Here is a 19,408-nt window from a genome sequence, read left to right on the forward strand (position 1 = left end):
CAAGGATCCCCAGGGAAAGGAGGCTCTGCAGTGCAAGCTCCTTGGACTCCTTCAATCTGGAGGTCTGGCTGCTGTGTCCTTGCCTGTCAGTCCCTATCTCCTAGAGAGACTTATTCAAGACGCTGCCCCAGGAGGGCCAGACTCTTTCCTACTTTATTTTTATTTGCTGATGATGGTCCCACCACATCTGCCACAAAGCTCCAGGTGCCACCAGCCCCCCAACGGGGCCTCCTCTGCCTCCCTCATTCACGCCTGCACCCAGCTCTCAAAGGAACCTGAGCCGTGCTGAGGGAGAAAGGATAGGGTCTTCCTTCCCGCTGCTGGTAGTCTCTCATCACCTCAGAGTCTGGGGTGGGGCACGGGCTCCGGAGGCTGTGGGAGGAGGCAGCAGTTGGAGTTTGCCAACATCCCAGCCTGGAGTTGGCCTGGCCTCTTCCCTACTGGGATATCTCACTGGTGACTGGCTCCTCAAGCCTGGCCTGTTTTGTACAGCATAGACTTCTCAGGCCCATTGTCAGGGTTGGTGGCTGTGGAGAGGGGGCACAGAGGTGGGGACTTAGGGGACACCCCTCTCCTTCTTATGCTTCCTACACCCTGGACATCTGCCAAGGGCAGAGACTGTCTTGCGTCTTTGATACTTTTCTGCCTAACTTGAACTTGCAGGTCACCTCTGAACAGGGTACCCTTGTCCCCACCCCAGGCCCTGTTACCCTGTCCCTGCCTCTTTCTCCTCTTTGCCCACTTCTCGCCTTGCGATAAGCCCAGGGTCTGCAACCTCATGGGCAGTGCTTGGAGCTGAGGTAGGTGTGTGTGCGTGAATATGTGTATGACTGTGTGTGTTCGAGTGACTGTGTGTGTGTGTGTGTGTGTGTATGTGTGCAAGTATGTGTGTGTGCACTAGTGTGTGTGAGTGTGTGCGTGTGCATGTGTTAAAGGGAAGGGCAGATGAGAAGATTTCTCTTCCTCTCCCACTGTGGGGGGATACTCCCTCCCCCCTTAGCAGGGAGAAAATGAGGGAGATTCCAGGTGTTTTATTTTTTTCTTTTGTTGTTGTTTTGTTTTGTTGTTGTTGTTGTTGTAGATTTTGGCCATCTTTGGTTACCTTATGGATCTGGTGGCAGAGCCATCTAATCATAGACAAGCCTTCAGTCCCCAGTGGAGGGTGGCAGACTAGCTTCATGAAACATAATGTCTCCTAGGGCACGCGGCCTGTTGCCTGGTCCTAGCGTTGAGGAATGTGTCTCCTATAGGCTGTGCAGGAGGCTTATCACTTTTGTGTGTTACGTGGGCCTCAGCAAGAGTGGAAGCGTGGCTAGTTCATGAGTTTGCTGTCCTTGTGTTCATGTTTGTAGGACCTGGAGGTGAGTTAGGATTCCTGAGTAAGACCCATGACCCAAGGCTGCCTCAGCAGGACCCTAACAAAAATCTGATGCTGGTTGCTAACAGAATTCCTGACACTTGGAACTTGCCAGATCCCATTTCCATGTTTTATCCTCTCTTCTCCAGGCTAGACACCTCCTCCCAAGCTTTGGTCACTGTCCTTGTGTTCCCCAACACTTGTCCCCACCTGGTCCCTTCCTGAAGCCACAGTACTGGAGTCATCTTCAGCAGGTAGCTAGGAGACTGGGAATGGACGGGAGGGTGGGGGAGCCTTGTCTGAAGGAGAGGGAACAGGAAGTCAGTTCCTCAGGTTCAAACCGGAAGAAGGGGTCCAGGTAGTGATGAAAGGGGCAGGATCAGGTGACTAACTGGGAACTGGGCAGGAGCAAAGCTGGAGAGGCAAAGATGAGACAGGAGACATGGAAAGGGAGGGATGGTGGTGGGGAGAAGGAGAAGTGAAGAATTGAAATGGGGTTTCCATGGATGAGCAGCAGAGGAAGCCTGGGAAGTGGGAAATGGAGGTATAACTCAGTGAGCAAGAACAAAATGTGCAGAAACACTGGGGGTTGAGGAGGGCAGCCATGTGTGTGCTTGGAGAGTCTGTATTCCTAAAGGCACCTTCTCCCCAGGGGGTCCCTTGTGCTTTGGCAGACGGGCTAGAACTGACCCCTTGGAGACCAGGTGGCTAGAAGTCTTTGGCAGCTCTGATCCTTTGGAGAGGACTGTGTGTTTATAAGGGACCGACCAGGCCAGGCTGTGTTGGAAGCAGGCTAATCAAGACGATGGGGAGGAAGGACGTGGTTTCTTTTGGGGAGTAGTCTACCAGTGTTTTCGCCACCCTCCAGCCTACCAGTTGCTGCCCAGCGGTACAGTGTGGAGTTTTAGCTGGCAGGCTGAAATCTGCAGGAGTCCCAGGGTAGCATGGGGGGGGGGGAAGTAGTAATGGGAACCAAAGGGTGGTCTTGAAGACTCAGAACAGTTAGGGACAGAGAAAATGAATGCTTCAGCCAAGAACTCAGGTGAGGCTCCAAGTGACCTCCTAGCAGTTGATATGGAGCAGTTAGTGTCTGGGAGCTGCCGTTAGCCTTTGGGATAGGCTATGAAGATCAACATCTCTGTTTCTGATCACCAACCAAGAGCTTCCTGACTTAGGGTCCCTGAAAATTCTCAGCTATTTGTGACTGGATGGGGAGGCTGGTGTTTAGTTTGCTCCTGGCAGAGAGTGGAGAAAGCAGTTATAACTTCAATGGGGTCCAGCCTCTGCTCCAGAACACTGTTTAGACTAGTCCTTGGGGCTGTGGGAAGTAGAACACTGCCTCCTAAGGACCAGAGCTATAGAGGAAAGCCATCCCAAGGGCATGAGGATGTGGGGGAAGACTGCCATTCTTCTGGGGCCTGCAAGAGCCAAGATGGCGGCTTGCAGATGGTGCCGTTGGAGGACAGGAAGCTTCTACAAGTTGAGTCTCTCTGACAACAGAAGGGCTGGTCCTGCTCCAGACTCTGGTATGGACCGAAAAAGGGAAACCCTCTTCTTGGAAGGGATGGACTCCTAGCACAAGAGTCTTCTGGGGGTCCTTGTCTGGCTCAGAGCTAGCTTTTGGGTGGAACAGGAGTATTCTTGAGAAGTGAGCAGGAGTCACCAGCCCGCCCAGGACTCTGACTGGCAGTCCTCCAAGGACCTGTGCTGTGTGTTAGGGTAGCTTGGTGTTGTCTGTGCCCCCACTAGTAAGTTCTGTCTGAATGTGTCCTTGATGTTCACTGTCCAATTTGGTAACATTTCTTTTGGTCCCGCCCCCTTCTGCTGCTGCTGGATTTGAGCTTCAGTGCAGGTGGAATGATGTTCAAATAAAGACACAATTTATATCACCCATGCTGGCTGCCGCTCCTGAATCATGACCCAGGGGTTTATGGGTAGGATACAGCCCAACCCTTCATATGAATGGCTGTATATTCATAGGGTACTAGTGTTCAGTGTGACTTAATGACAGTGTCTGTTACAATGGCATTAAGGAAACAAAACAAAACAAAAACAAAAAACAAAAAACCTGGGCTGGAGAGATGGCTCAGCAGTTAAGAGCACTGATTGCTCTTCCAGAGGTCCTGAGTTCAATTCCCAGCGACCACATGGTGGCTCACAACCATCTATAATAAGATCTGATGCCCTCTTCTGGTGTGTCTGAAGATAGTGACAGTGTACTCACATACATGAAATAAATTTTAAAAATCTTTTTTAAAAAGGAAAGCAAAAAACCTTTGGGCTTGGTGACACACACCTGTGATCTCAGAAGACGGAAGCAGGAGGATTGTATATTTGTAGACTACATGAAGAGATCTAGTCTCAAGAAAGAAAAAAAAATGTCTGGGTGCTTCCAAAGCATGACTATGGCCCATGTCTCGAGCAGAAGTCTGAGTTCTGTCTGCATGTATACTTTCAGCATCACCTTCCCTCAGCATCTCTCACAGATGTGGTACTGGGACTGGAGGGATGGCTTAGCAGCGACAGGCAAGGGTTCTCTTCTCGAGGACCTGGGTTCAATTCCCAGCATCCAGGAGCATCTGCAACTCTAGTTTTAGGAGATCTGGCACCCTCTTCTAGTCTCCATTGGCACCAGGTATGCATGTAATATGAGCATGCGCATACAGGCAGGCAAAATGCTTTTGCACATAAAATACAAATTAAAAAAAAAAAAAAAAAAAAGCCAGGCAAGATGGTACAGGCATTCAATCCCAATACTTAGGAGCAGGGGCATGGTCTGTGAGTTTGCACTAGCCTGGTCTATATATCCAGTTCCAGACCAGCCAGGGCTACACAGTGAGATGTGAGGTGGGGGGAGAGGAAGAGGGAGAGAGAGAGCAAAGAAAACTCAATAAATATGTAAATTAAAAATAAGTATCTCACAGCCTGTGGCTGCTGGTGCCCCAGTCATTTGGTCTATGAGCCATTTGAAGCTGCCTGGAAATGCCACAGAACTGAGTCACCTGGCACACGTGACTAAAAGAGGCTGGAAACGCTAACAGAGCGAGTTGCTATCGCAAATGAAGCCCGGGTTCTGTGACACCAGCAGTGGCAGGCAGTAAACATTCTTGGTGGCACAGTCTTGATCCCACATGCAGGACTCTGACCACAGCAACAGCGATCCACTCTTTTGTGAGGACTTGGGGCAGCCAGAATACCTCTTTCTAGAACAATACTTACACAAATGGAGGAAAACTCCACACTGAAGAGATGAGAAGACCATTAATCACACTAAGGCGGTGGTAAAGTGATTGGGGAACACGTGCAAGCTGCACAGTGGACCACACGTTGCACACAAAGACTCGTTCTAAAAGTGCATCTGGATGTGGAGGCGAACATATCAAAAATATGGCGTCTTTGCTAAATGCCATCTTTTTGTGGGTGATCTTAGAGGAGGCACCTAACATGGCTTCTGGTGAAATGAGTGTATCCGGATGAAATCTTACTGTGTGGGGATGAGAGGCAGGCAGGCTGAAATGGAAGAGAAACCGCTTGAGCGACAGGTGGGTGGATTATGTCCCCGGGAGACTGAAAGCTGTGTGTGGGAGGTGGAGCATGAGGTGTATGAAATGTGAGGTGTGGAAGGGTCAGAGACGAAGCTGGGGGTCAACAAGGGTCTGACAAAACTCAGAACTAGGAGTAATGGAAGAGTGCTTAATTAGCTGGGGGTAGGTAGACCAGGGGCTACCTGTGTGTCCCTGGCTGGTCTGGAACTTACTGTTTGGACCAGGCTGACTGGGAACACGGAGATCTGTTTGTACGCCACCGCCCCGGGTAGGAATTTTTTGGTTTTTTTGAGACAGGATTCTGGTGAGTAGCCCTGGCTGGACTGAACTCAAAGTAATCTTCTGACCTGAGTTGGTAAGCGCTGGGATGAGAGGCAAATGCCACCGTGTCAGTCATGTTTCTCTCACTGTCATAAACCAGCGTGATCAAGGTAACTTGTAGAAGAAGAGTTTATCTGAGGCTTCTGGCTCCGGAAAGTTAGAATGCATGATGTCGGAGCAGAGCAGGTGGCAGGAGCCTGGAGCAGTTTCTATGAGCTTGGTTCTTAAACTGTAAGCTGGACACAGAACACACTAGGCCTGACATGATTTTTTAGAAATCTTCAAACCCCACCTCCAGTGACATGCTCTGTCATTGAGGGAACATTTCCTCCAAACAGGGGCCAAATATTCAAATACCAAAGACTTCTAGGAGAGACCTCACTCAAACCATCCCCGTTGCCACGTCTAGTTCACAGAACTAAACAGGGCTCGAATTTTCAGTACAATTACTTTGGTGTGGTGATAATAAAAGGGTCAAAAGGAGATATTTTGGAGGCTGAAGAGATGGCTCAGTGGTTAAAGTAGTTAAGTGGTTAAAGAGCCTGCTCTGGCTGAGGGGGTTCCCAGTACCCACAAAACAGCTCACAACCACCTGTACTCAAGTTTCGGAGGATATGGTGCCCTCCAAGATCACATATGGGGCACACACACACACACACACACACACACACACACACACACATCAATTAGTTAAAATATAAACTTAAAAATATATTTTAAATAATAAATTTGGGGACTGGAGAGATGGCTCAGTGGGTAAGAGCTAAGAGCACTGGCTGTTCACTCACAGGACCCAGGTTCAATTCCTACTACCCACATGGCAGCTCACAACTGTCTGTAATTCCAGTTCCAGAGGATCTGACATGCTTACATAGACATACATGCAGCCAAAACACAAATGCACATAAAATAAAAATAAATAAAACTTTGAAAAAATAATAAAAATAATTTTAAAAAAAGAAGACAGTTGGATTGAGAGATGGCTCTATGGGTAAGAGTCTGTAATGCTAAGTGATCTGAGCTGGACCCCTCGGACCCACATGGCACAAGAAGAGAAATGGCACAAGAAGAGAACTCCCACAAGTTGTTTGACCTTCACATGTGCACAGAGGCTATGCTCTCCACCAGGTAGAGCTAAATAGAAAGACGTAAAAAAATGATGAAGCGTGAAATGCTTGGCAGATTTGTGTGTCATATTTGCACAGAAGTCATGCTAATCTCTACGTTGCTTCAAGTTGAGTAGATGTGCTGTCAAAGTTGGGATGACACAGTTTAAAGAGGATAAGAGAGAGCTAGACACCTGGTGCTCAGTGAGGTTATGGCAGTAGATCTGGGAGAGGGAGGGAGTTTGTGCTCGGGAGTGGAGTTGAGGACACTTAGTAACTGGTTTTCTGATAAAAGATACAGTGTCAGTAACATCAAGAAAGATGGAAAGCTTGAAAAAAATTTTTTTCTGAGGGACTAGGAAGATTTGCTAAGATGTCAGGAGACTTGTCAGTGGGAGGCCACCCTGACAGACGGGGGCCATGGGCAGCAGCACTCACGTCATAGTTGTGACCTAACTAATGTGACTGTGCAGTGTAAAGGGAGCCAGCAGGAGGTTAGAAGATGCCTGGTGTAGAGACTGGTCAGAGGAAGAGAGGACAGAAGTGTGCCAACCCGTGAGAGAACTTCAAGTGTGCTGCCATGAAAACCAAGGACAAGCAGAGAGGTCCGGCATTAAGGGGCTGACGATGAGGCCACCAGTGAGTTGGTAAACACACTGGGGACAGCTAAGGTGAGGTTTGTTCAGGGTAAGAGCAGTTGGTGCTAGAGTGGCAGAGAGGGAGAACTAAGTGCTGAGGATTCCTTCGTGATCTGCTGGTTAGACCCATGACCCAGCCAAGGACGAGAACCCAGAGGACGCAGCAGAAACTCTAACTATGTGGGTGTTTCCAAAGATCACAGGTGTGAGGAGGGTATGGGATGGAGGAGTGCAAAAGGGGCCAGCTCTGTAGGGGTGGGAGCTAGCCCAGAGTGCAGAGGTGGGGACTGAAAAGATGTCCGAGCTCTGGCCTGATGAAGTCTATTTTCTCAGTGAACCAAGAGATGACAGTAGGGGTTAGAAATGGATGCTCAAGTAGCTAAACCTGAAGACACGGTATGGCAAGGTGGCTGTGGATCTGCCATAGTCTCAATCAACAGGATGAAGGCTGAGAAGGGGACAGGTCTGCCCTGAGATCTGAGTAGGTGTTAGACAAGGAAGGCCTGGAAGAGGCTCATGGGAGGGAAAAATGGAGGAACTAAGGGATTAAAGTCTCTCTGTCTCTCTATCTCTGTCTCTCTGCCTCTGTGTCTCTCTGTCTCTCTGTGTGTTGTTTTGTTAGCTTTTTCAGGACAGGGTTTCTGTCCCATAACAGCTTTGGAACTTTCTCTGTAGACCAGGCTAGCCTAGAACTCACAGAAATCTGCCTGCCTCTGCTTCTGTCTCCTGAGTGTTTGGATGAAAGGTCACCCAGGACTGAGGTTTTTGTGAAGCAGAAGGAAGGACAAGAGATTGTGAGGACAGAGGTCACCTGACTATTCCCAGAAAGACTTTGAGAGGAACCTGTACACGCTGTTTCCCCCAGTTTGGGGGAAATGTGGTATAAGTTAGCTTGGAGGGCAAGGCACCACAGAGCAGCCTAACAACATGGAGGCTCTCTAGAGAATGATAAAGAAATGATGATGAAAGGGTCTAGAGCAGGGATTTTCTCAACCTGTGCGTCAAGACTGCTTTGAGTTAAATGACTCTTTCACAGGGGTCACATAAAACCATCAGAAAACACAAATATTTAGATTATGATTCTTAACAGTAGAAAAATCAGTTATGAAATAGCAATAAAATAATTTATGACTGGGGGTCACGATGACATGAAAAGTTGCATTAAAGGGTCGCACAGCACCAGGAAGGTTGAGAACTACTACACTAAAGGAAGGACCCAGAGCCTCAGGAGGGAGAGAGAGGGTATTTTAATCTTGTGAACAAGATGCTACTGTCTGGGAAATTTAATGAGAACCTCGATGCAACCAGTTGAGAGGTAAGGATGAGGTTAAATGATCTGTAAGGGTGAGGTGGTGTGTATCTTGCAATCTTATTTTTTTCCAAAAGGGAGGTGGAGGCAGGAGAATCATGCATTCAAGGTCATCATACTTGGCTAAGAAGAAGAAAGCTAGCCTCACCAACACAAGACACCCCCTTACACACACACACACACACACACACACACACGTGCACACATACCATCTTCAATGGAAGTGAGATCCAAATAAAGTCAGTGAGATGAAGGGGGCAAGGTTTATCTATAAAGGAGAGGGGTGTTCTGAAAACAGCAGAAAGGACGTGAGAAAAGGGATATTAGAGGAGTGGCTGCTGGCAAGAATGCTGTTGGGAGTCAGGATGAATAGCACACATTCATTCTGGGAGGTCAGTCTTGTGGGGAGACACACACAAGGGTAGGTTGATGTTGGCTGCTGGAGCCCAGCTGCAGGATTCACTGGGTGGACTGGCACGTCTTCAAATTCATTCACTCACTCAACGAAGCACTCAGTGAACATCTACCTGGGTAGGCGCCTAGGCCTGAGGTGTACGGAAACACACCATTTTCGGGTTTTATCAACCACCTCTTTCTTACCAACCACCAATTTCTAGTGGCCTGTCATTGATTTCAAACCACCACCAAAGACACCCCAGAAAAGGCTGGGTGCAGATAGCCACCGACTCCTCCATATGCTGCCGAAGAACAGCCTCAGCATTTTCTTCAGAGCGACTGTGACTTGACTTGTATGGTAATCACTTCCCAAGTACTTATGGTTTCTGTTTATGCTGAAACTCTGACAAATATGGCTTGCCCCTTTTGAAAATGAATCATCTTCCTCGACTTATTTGAGACTAAGCATCCAAGGTGGGATTTGGCTGGCTTCCCTCTTGCTGGGTAATTCCTTTTATGTTTTAAAAAATATTTATAATGTGTGTGTATACCTTTGTGAGTTTATGTGCACAAAGTGTATGCAAGAGAAAAAGGGCAGCAGATCCCCTGGGGCTGGAGTGACAGGCATTGTGAGCCACCACGTGGGTGCTGGGAACTGACCTTGGTAAGTGCTCTGAATTGCTGAGCCATTTCTCTAGGCCTGATTTATATTTTTGTTTGTTTGCTTAGTTGGTTGGTTGCTTTAAAAAAAAAAAAAAAACAGACATCACTATGATGCTCTGGCTGGCCTAGAGCTCTCTGTCCAGAGTAGGTGTATACTTGGCATCGATGTTACTGCATTTGTTTTCTAACTGCTTAGATGATGGTGTTCAATAGTGTGTGAAGATTCTCTTGTTGGGTAGTTAGGTTTTGCCTTTCTTTTTAAATTTCACACAAATTGGTAATTGAATACAGATGCTTAGTCGAAATCAAATGCGTATCTGTGTTTTACATTTTTTCTTCTCTGTGTATGGGCGTTTGGCTACAGGTATGTTTGTGTTTCAAGTGTATGTCTGGTGTCCACATAGGCCAGGACATCAGATCCCCTGGAACTGGAGTTACAGATGCTTCTGAGCCACAATGGAATAGCAACCAGTGCTCCCAACCACTGAGTCATCCCTCCAGCTGCTGATACTCACATTTTAATGACTTCTTGATAGATTTTTTAATCAAAAATTATATAACGTCTGTTGTCAACATCTGCTAATAATTATTGCTTGGATCTTTAGTTTGTTATGGGAATATTTCCATAAAGGAAAGCTTATGCATCCTTGTAACTGTTGAAATCTTTACCAGTTTTTTTTTTTTTTAAAGAAAGGCCAGAGATGATTAGAGAGCTCAGTGGTTAGAAGATGAATGGAGGGATTGCTCAGTGCTTAGAGAGAGTACTCACTCACTAGTGACCAAAGGACTTGAGCTCAGCTCCACTTGCCACCTCACGATAGCCTGAAACTCCAGTTCCAAAGGATCTGATGCCCTTTTCTGGACTCTGTGGGAGCCTGTATACACCTGGTGCATATACATTACTCAGGTTCACACACGCAAATAAAAAATAAGTAAATGCTAAAAAGTAGGCTGTGTTTTCTCTAGTATCTTTCAAAAAGAACAATTGTTTTGGTTATGAATATATGAATTTAAACACATTTAATTGCTGGAGAGATGGCTCAGCGGTTAAGAGCACTGACTGTTCTTCCAGAGGTCCTGAGTTCAAATCCCAGCAACCACATGGTGGCTCACAACCATCTGTAATGAGATCTAATGCCCTCTTCTGGTGTGTCTGAAGACAGCTACAGTGCACTTATATATAATAAATAAATAAAATTTTAAACAGGTTTAATTGCCTATTTGGTTGTACATATAATTCTAACCGTTGCTCGGGGGCACCCCATCTTTGATGAACAAACTCTTCTCTATGTCGGTAAGAGTCCTTGGGTCACTGATGTGTGCCAGGATAACACTGCACATATCTTCTTTCAAACTTGTAATCAGCCATTTCCCTAAAAGAACTGAAAACTATTTCTACACCCTGACATTCATCAGAGCCAAGACATCCACTCTGTAGACAGATATGGGATTTCTCCCAATGACTAATGCATAGTTCGCCCTGACAGAGGTGCTGCCTACATTTTGTCATCGATGTCCCCCTTTGCTCTACACCAAGTGTTCTGGCTTTTAAAGGAACTATTTTGTGGAGCTTAAGTTCCGGTTCACCACCAGTAAGAAGAAAGGGAACATCTGGTTCTTACGGTTGTACTGCAGACAAGCTTTATGGCTAAAATCCTACTTATTTTGGTGTTCATTAGCAGTTATGTGTGGTAGCAGTAACACAGCCAGAGATTTAAGTTACTATCTGTCAGACTCAACTTTGATGTCTCTCAAGGGTTTGGTCAGCAAAAACTCAAATAAAACCCTGAGGACAGCAGTATCCCTCAAGTTCTTCAAAAACCTACTCCTTTTTGATACCGGTTCTTCTTACGCAATCAAGGCTGGCCCGGAATTTCAGTTGTAACCCAGGGTGCCCTGAAATCCCCTATGTAGTATATAGTATAATGTGGGACTTACCATCCTCCCATACTAGCTTCCCAAAGCACATTTCCAGACCCTGCCTAACTTTTGCATATTGATTACTACCGACAGAAAGATCAGTTGGTGTGTGTCTAGCATACATATAGCACTGTGTTTGAACCCCAGTACCACAAGAAAGCAACAAGAAAATGCTCCTACTCTCCTGAAAGAGAAAACTTCAAAAAGTTGATATGGTTTAACTTTTATTTCATTATAAAATATGAGACAAACATCTCTCTCTCTCTCTCTCACACACACACACAAAATAAAATGTAACACAAAATAAAATCCAGTATCTTAATTAAAATTTCTGTTTATTTTTTGAGCTAAAGATTCAGTCCACAACAGTGGTTCTCAACTTTCCTAATACTGAGACTCTTTAATAAGTTTCTCACATTGTGGTGACCCCTAATCCTAAAATTATTTCACTGATACTTCATAACTACAATTTTGCTACTGTTACAAATCCTAATGTAAATATCTGATATATAGGATATTGAATATATATATATATATATATGATCCTCTAAAAGGGGTATGATCCACAGATTGAGAACCTCTTGTCTAGGCTGGTCTCAAATTCAGTGATCTTTTTCTCTCAAGTGCTGGTGTAAGGATGTCTTGGTATTGGCTTTCTGGGATTAAATCTACTAAGTATGTTCTCTAATTTGCTTTCTGTTGCTGTGATAAAGCACCATGACCAAAGCAACTCAAGGGAAAGGGTTTACTTCAGTTTAAACTTTACAATTCATCATCTGGAGAAGCCAGGGCAGGAACAGAAGTAGGAACCTGGAGGCAGAAACTGAAGCAGAGACCATGCAGGAGTGCTGCTGACTGGCTTACTTAGTCTCTGACATAGCTTAGGCCCAGGGGACCATACAGCCCTCAGTAGGTGGGTCCTTCCACATCAATCAGTGCCTTAGTTTGGGTTTTATTGCTGTGAAGAGGCACCAAGGCAACTCTTAGGAAAACATTTTAATTGAGGCTAGCTTATAGTTCCAGAGGTTTAGTTCTTTATTATCATGGAGGGAAAGCTGGCAGTATGCAGGCAGACACAGTACTATAGAGAAGGTATAGAGAGTTCTACATCTTGATCTGAAGGCAGCAGTGGGTGACTAGTACATTGGATGTAGTTTGAGCATAGGAGACCTCAAAGCCTGTCCCTTTTTCTTTAAAAGGAGTAAGTTGTGTACAGGGGGCTTAAATGCTTTATAGACAAAACAAAAAACAAACAAGAAAACCAAAACTGTGCTGGAACCAACTTATTCATCATCATCTTCATCATCTTTGTCTTCCTCGTCTTCCTCATCTTCCTCTTCTTTTTCTTGCTCTTTTCAGTCTCTACCATCCCCCCTTTTCTGCTGTATCAGGTTTCCCTTTAGCTCTGTAGGCAGCAATATCCTTCTCATACTTTTCCTTCGGCTTGGCAGCCTTTTTCTCATAGGGCTACTTGTCATCCATGGCAGTGTTGTTCCACATCTCTCCTAGTTTCTTTTCGACATCACCAATGGATAAGTCAGGATGCTCGCCTTTGATTTTGGGCAGTACTCAGAATAAGAAGAAGACCGAAGGAGGCCTCTTGGGTGCATTGGGGTCCTTGAACTTCTTTTTGGTCTACCCTTTGTGGGGATGAAGGTTTTCATTTCTCTTTTATAATGAGCCTTGTCAGCTTTTGCCATATCTTCAAATTTCCCCCTTTCTTTAGCAGACATGGTCTTCCACCTCTCTGAGCACTCCTTGGAGAACTCCGAGAAGTTGACAGAAACAACCGGGTGCTTCTCCTTGTGCTCCTCCCGACAGGTTTGCACAAAGAACTGACATAAGGACATTTTGCCTCTCGGCTTCTTGGGATTGCCTTTGTCCATGTTTAATTGATTTTCCTCAGAGAAGCAGAGTCACCCAGTGCCTGCCCGGCTCTTGCTTGCTCCGGCGCTGTCTCTATGGAGCGCAATGGACTGCAATGGCTGTGAGAACGGGAGTCAGTGTGTGTGCCTTTGAATAGATCACATCTCCTTCCTTGACCTTGAGGTATGATTGAGAAACTACATAATCAAAACATGTTTTATATACATGTACAGTCTAAGAATGAACACATTCATCACATTTCTTATTTTATTTTTGTGGTGAAAACATTCTAGGTCTCCTCTCAAAACAAATTCCAAGCCACCATTTGTACACTGGGTCTGGATAAGTTACTCATGCCATTTGCTGACGATTAACGTTTTTTAATCCTGTGACCTCTGGCAACCACCCTTCTTTTTCTGACTTTAACTTTTAGACTTCACATATAAGTGAACTCATGTAGTGCGCTCATCTGAGGCTGGCTTTTTTCACGTAACATGTTATTCTAATAGGTAGGATTTCCCATTTGAAAGGTTGAACATTGTTATGATCCTTTTTCCATTTGTATGGACCTCCACCTAGCCAACTTTATTTTGTTCTTTCTGATGCTACTGCAAATGGAAATTTGATTTCCTCTAAGAGTAACTGTGTAGAAATGTAACTTGGCTTGTTTTTGTTTAGAGAGGGTCTCATGAAGCCCAGGCTTGCTTCACACTTATTTTGTAGCTAAAGATGATTGTGAACTGCAGAGCCTCTTGCTTCCACCTCCTAATTTTGGGATCACAGGCTCATAGAACTTCACCCAATTTGTAAATTGATTTTGGATCTTGCTACTTTTGCTGTACTTACTAATCTTGACCAGCAAATGTCCATGTAGGCTCTTTAGGGGTTTCTGTATATAAGGTTAAATCACCCTTTCTGCACCAATGTGTAGTCCAGGTTATCCCACAACTTATATCCTTTTCACTCAGCCTTCCAAGTACTCAGATTATGAGTGTTAAACATTTATGGTGTTTATGTTGAGCATAACATAATCCCCACTTAATTGGGATGAATATTATTTTAGTAATATGCTAAATTCAGCTATCAATCATCTCGATTGGTATGGGAAGAAAATGCATTTTTTTTTCAGGAAATTGGTATATTAGCACAAAGTAATTGCCATCCAGAAGTGAGCCTTGCCAGCCTCCCTGGGATTTATTTGCATGTTTATCTTTGGTTACTCTGTATGTATATGGTGGTAATTCACGGCTTTAGTTTTCAAGTCTCTCAGGATGTATGCTGAACACCTTCCCGTATATGTTACTTGCCATGTTCCAATCTTTTGTCTGTTTTAGTTTGCTTTGAAACAGGGTTTCTCTGTGTAGACCTGGCTATCTTGGAACTCACTTCTTAGACCAGGCTGACCTTGAACCCAGAGATCTGCCTGTCTCTGCCTCCCCAAGTGCTGGAAATAAGAGTGTGCACCACCACTGCCTGGCTTATTTTTGCCTGTTTTTAAAGAAGGGTGCTTTCTCCCTGTTTGGTTTAAGTTTCCTTGTTCATTGTAGATTAATAGCCCTTACTCTGTTACTTGACCATGCCTTCTTCAGAGAACATGTTTTAATTTTAATAAAGTCTATTTTGACAGGTGTTTCTTCATGGATCCTGTCAATTTTGGATTTAAAGCCATCCTTGGATCAGAGAGATGGCTCAGTGGGTACAAGCACTTTCGGCTTACTATGATGAGCTCAGTTTAATCCTTGGGATCCACATGGTGGAAGAAGGAAATAAACTTTTGCCAAGTCATCTTCTGACCGCCACATGTGCATAGTGGACATAGATGTGTGTCCAAACACACCAGAAACGTGAAAATAACCAGTTAAGTAAGGCTTCCACCTGCATGGTGTTGGCACACAGGTGTGTGTCACCATACCCAGCTCTCCTTTCTTTCGTAGATGGATGCCCAGTTATCTCAGAACCATTTGTTGGAACAACTCTTTTCTATTGACTGGCATCTTCTTAAAGGTCAGAGAAGCACATTTGTGTGACTTCCTCTGTGATGTTCTATGATCGATGTGCCAACTGCTCCACACTGACTCCATTATCACAGTTACCGTAGCATTCTTTACAGCGGATGAAGTTAGGTCACAGAGGTCCAGCAATAATAGAAATAATGTTGAGCTCTAACTCAGATTGCATTGATCCATCTCCCACTCAGAAAAGCTGGCATCTCCAGCACACTCTGCCATCCTACCATTGTACATGGGACATCTCATCTCTCCGCTAACTTAGATCTTTTATTTTTTGCCAGTATCTTATGATCCCCATATAGACCATTTCCCAGTTGGACTTCTACCTACAGATTTCACTTTATAAAATAATGTAATTTAAGTGTATGGGTGATATGCTCCAAGACCTTCAGTGAGTTCTTAAAATTACAGAAAATACTGGATATCCAGATGCTCCTCACTTAGGAAAGCTTAACTTATGACTCTAACTTCACAACATAACAACTATTCCATTCTTCATTGTCAGACAGCATTAGGCATTTGACACGTTATTATAAAACAGGCTTTGTGTTGGGTAATTTCCCCAGCTGAAGGCTAATGTAAACATTCTGAGAAAGGCTATGATAGGTTAGGGTGACTTATGATGATCAGTTGGTTAAGGGTATTAAAAACATTTAACTTACACTGTTTTCAACTTAGATGTCGGAGAATTTTCCCTGCATGCTGTATCCGTGTACCACAGACCTGAAATACCCAGAAGCCAGAGGAGGATGTTAGACTGAAGTTACAAATGGCTGTGTGTCACCACCCAGGTGCTGAGAATTGAACTTCGGTCCCTTGGAAGAAAAGTGCTCTTAACCTCCGAGCTGTTACTCCTTTTAATAGGAGTTAAGTTTGTATACACTTGGAGAAAGGAGACATGATATGGCAAGATTTTTCTCTCAAATGTGAGGGTACTCTCTTTTTGCTATGTGTGTAAAGAATTTATAAAATATATAGACTGGAAATCTGAGTTAAGTTTGACATAGAAATTCACATCCAATTGTTTCTCTAAGTTAGGAAAAGGAGTTACTAAATATCCTTAGCTAGAACATTCTGGTTTTTATGGGATAGTCCTAGTTTCTAAATACCATATTTAAGGGAATTTCTGTTCTCTCCATTTCTATTTCTTAACCCTTTCCTGCCCAGTTCCCTTTCCATAAGGAGTTTCAGGATGCACTTCTTTCCTGGAGTTAGTACTAGGCTTTGCAGTGAACCTAACTCAGCTTCCTTGACTCATTGCCAACCCCTCAGTTTGACCCACTGCTCTTAAGCTGCCATGGCCTGCTCTAGTGGCACCTAGAGATGACTCATTTTTGCTGTGAAACTTGTCAGTTTTGTTGCAACAAATGGTCATGCTGTCATTACAGAACTTCGACAAAGAAGGTTTTGAATGTAAAAAAAAAAAAAAAAAAAAGCAGGTAAAAATACAGGAAGCCTCCCCCCTTCCTTCAAGTATTCACCTGAGCCTCATTGTGCATTATTGAAGTTGTTTTCAGTGCAGTTTTGAGGCAAATGTTTACTCCATTAGGACAACTCTGTAAAGTTCTGGTGGGAAAGGCAGCAGTAAGGAGTAACAGTTTGGGACTGTGGTATTTCTAATAGTTTCCAGTTTCCTTGGTAGGCAGTAAACTGTCCAAAAAGTGACTGGGGTATTTCTAAATTTTAATTTAAAAATTAGAAACGGGAATCCTCATTACGTGTTGTTAAATGTCAAGGATAACTGATAACATGGGCAGTGGGCTAAGGCAAGTGTTAGGAATGTGTGTGGTTCCACCATGAGAGTAGCTTACGCCATTAGTATTGCTCAGCCAGTAAGAGCACGGGCTGCTCTCATGGATCAGGGTTCAATTCCAAACACCCACATGGTGGCTCACAACCTGTAAGTCCAGTTCTAAGTGATCTGCTGTTCTCTTTTGGTCAGCACACACAGTACAGAACCCAAGAGCGTGTATGTGTACACACACACACACACACACACACACACACACACACACACACACACACACACACACACACAAAGAGAGAGATTGATTTAGTAACATAGCTAGCACCTGATAACTGCAGATCAAATTTCCAATAAGCAGCTAACTGTTGTACCTTCCGATTTTGCATACAGAAAGTGAGTTGTCAATGATTAAGTAAAAACACCTTTCATGTCTGTTAGAAAACAGATTTATTCACAACAGAAGTCATGAAGTGTGCCTCAATATTGCATTTCAGTTTTCATTTTCACTTTCCAGGTCTGGCCTGATTCCTTCACAAAATTATGGTAAAAGCTACAATAAACATGAAACTACTTGTTTTAAAGAGAGAACCATGTAACATATTTTCCTCTTATCCGAGGCAGAATTAAGTGGTGGATCGTGACAGGCATTTTAGGTATTCCTAGAAAATCCACTAGAAAATCCACTACAAAATACCCTAGGAATCCTTGGCTTCCAAGTACTTTAGAAACAATACAGTTACCATGTCTGAATACCTTACACACTCACTAAAACATAGCTGGTTAGAGGGACTGAGTCAACTTCTGCCAATCAAATCCACTGCCAATTTCCTGCTGTGTAACTCTAAAATATATCCGATTTCAGATACTTTATCACTGTCATCTTAACAGGTTAGGGTTCTCTAGAGTAACAGAATTTATAGAATAAACCTCTTATATATAGAAAGGGGACTTATTAAAATGACTTACGGATAAGGTCCAGCTAACCCAAAAGTCCAACAATCCAGTAGCTGCACACTCCACAAGGCAGGCTGTCTCATCGGATCTTCACTGCACACTGGACTCCTGAAGAAGTAGGCTCTAATGTCAAAGAATGGACCTGCTAGCAAGGCAAGGGTAAGCAGGCAAAGAACAAAGCTTCCTTCTTCCATATCCTTATATGCTTCCAGCAGAATTAAAGGTCTGTCTTCCTGCCTCAAGTTCCAGAGTAGGCATCACAACAACCATTGCATTGTTTGCCTGAACAATTGTTAATGTCTGGAAACTATTTTCTCTGTTTCTATTACTTTCTTCCACAACAGGATCATGTCAATCTTAAAGAGAGGAATTGTAAGAAAACCACCACCAGTAAACCATACAGTAGACCATGCTGCCACTTACCCACTGCTGAAAATTATGGACCCCTCATTTAGGGACAAGCTACAACCAAATCTAATCTGCCGTCTACCCGTTTCTTGCTGTTCACACAGTCTACAGTTCCATAGAGCTGAGATAAGATGACAAATGCCACAGCTTACCACATCTGCTCTAGTCCATCACTGGGACTTCAGTTAGTCCCTTTGCAGCTCCATCTCAATCCAGCTTTTCCTAATGGAGCTGACACTTTCTGAAATGTCACATCACCAGTGATGCCCCCACTCCCCAGTCACTAAGGTCTCAGTTTCAATGTCAAATCCTTGGAGAATTTTCCTGACCTAACAAACAAGTGTGGCCCTTTCAACCATAGTGACCAGCCTGGAAAACTGCAACTCATAGCTATCCCAGGATATATGCAGCATGCAGGGGCTTTGGATGACCCCAACTTTGTTGGCACCACCTAATAGCACCACAGCCAGTAGCCAGTTGAACGTTTTCTTCTGTCTGGCCTCATCAAGTTCACAGTTGTTCTCACCTGGTATTATCGGCTGATGACAAGTGTTGCCTCTTTTTTGTGCAGGCTAAGTGTCAGGGGAATGTAATTGCCTGTTTTTCCTGGGGTGCTCTTCCAAGGCTATTTGGGGTGCTTCAGTGACTTGGCCTGACTGTGGTGTCCTCCAGTGATATGCTCTTGGTTCCAAAGCTGCAGATGGGGTTTGGGAAGAGTGGGTGCTTCCACTTAAGGCTTATGGTGTCACCAAGGTGAAAACGAGGAATAAAGTGGAACTGGACATTAAAATTACACGATAGTGTTTATCTCTCCCCTACACATTAAGTTCTAGGAGAGAAAAGACCTTGCCTTGTTCAGACCCATTTCCATTTTAAATCAGCCTAACATCCTTTTACCACCAATAATGGCTGGCATTGCCTTAAATGAGAAACACCAATGTATAGCTGCTGAGTAAATGACACACACCAGACACTGCTCCAAGTGAAGTCAGCTTCCAGAGATGTGTTCTGACATTCCAAGTCTGCATTAGCACTGGCCGGATGTCAATTACAGATGGCCACAGAGAAAGTCAGGATTTTTGGCCCCATAACTCCACTAACAGCAACACAGGACAAGGGTCCACCATGCCTTTGGTCAGAAAAAGATCAAATCAGGGAAAGTGATGTTG

The sequence above is a fragment of the Micromys minutus genome (assembly GCF_963924665.1).
Source record: "Micromys minutus genome assembly, chromosome: 3".
Classification (NCBI taxonomy): domain Eukaryota; kingdom Metazoa; phylum Chordata; class Mammalia; order Rodentia; family Muridae; genus Micromys; species Micromys minutus.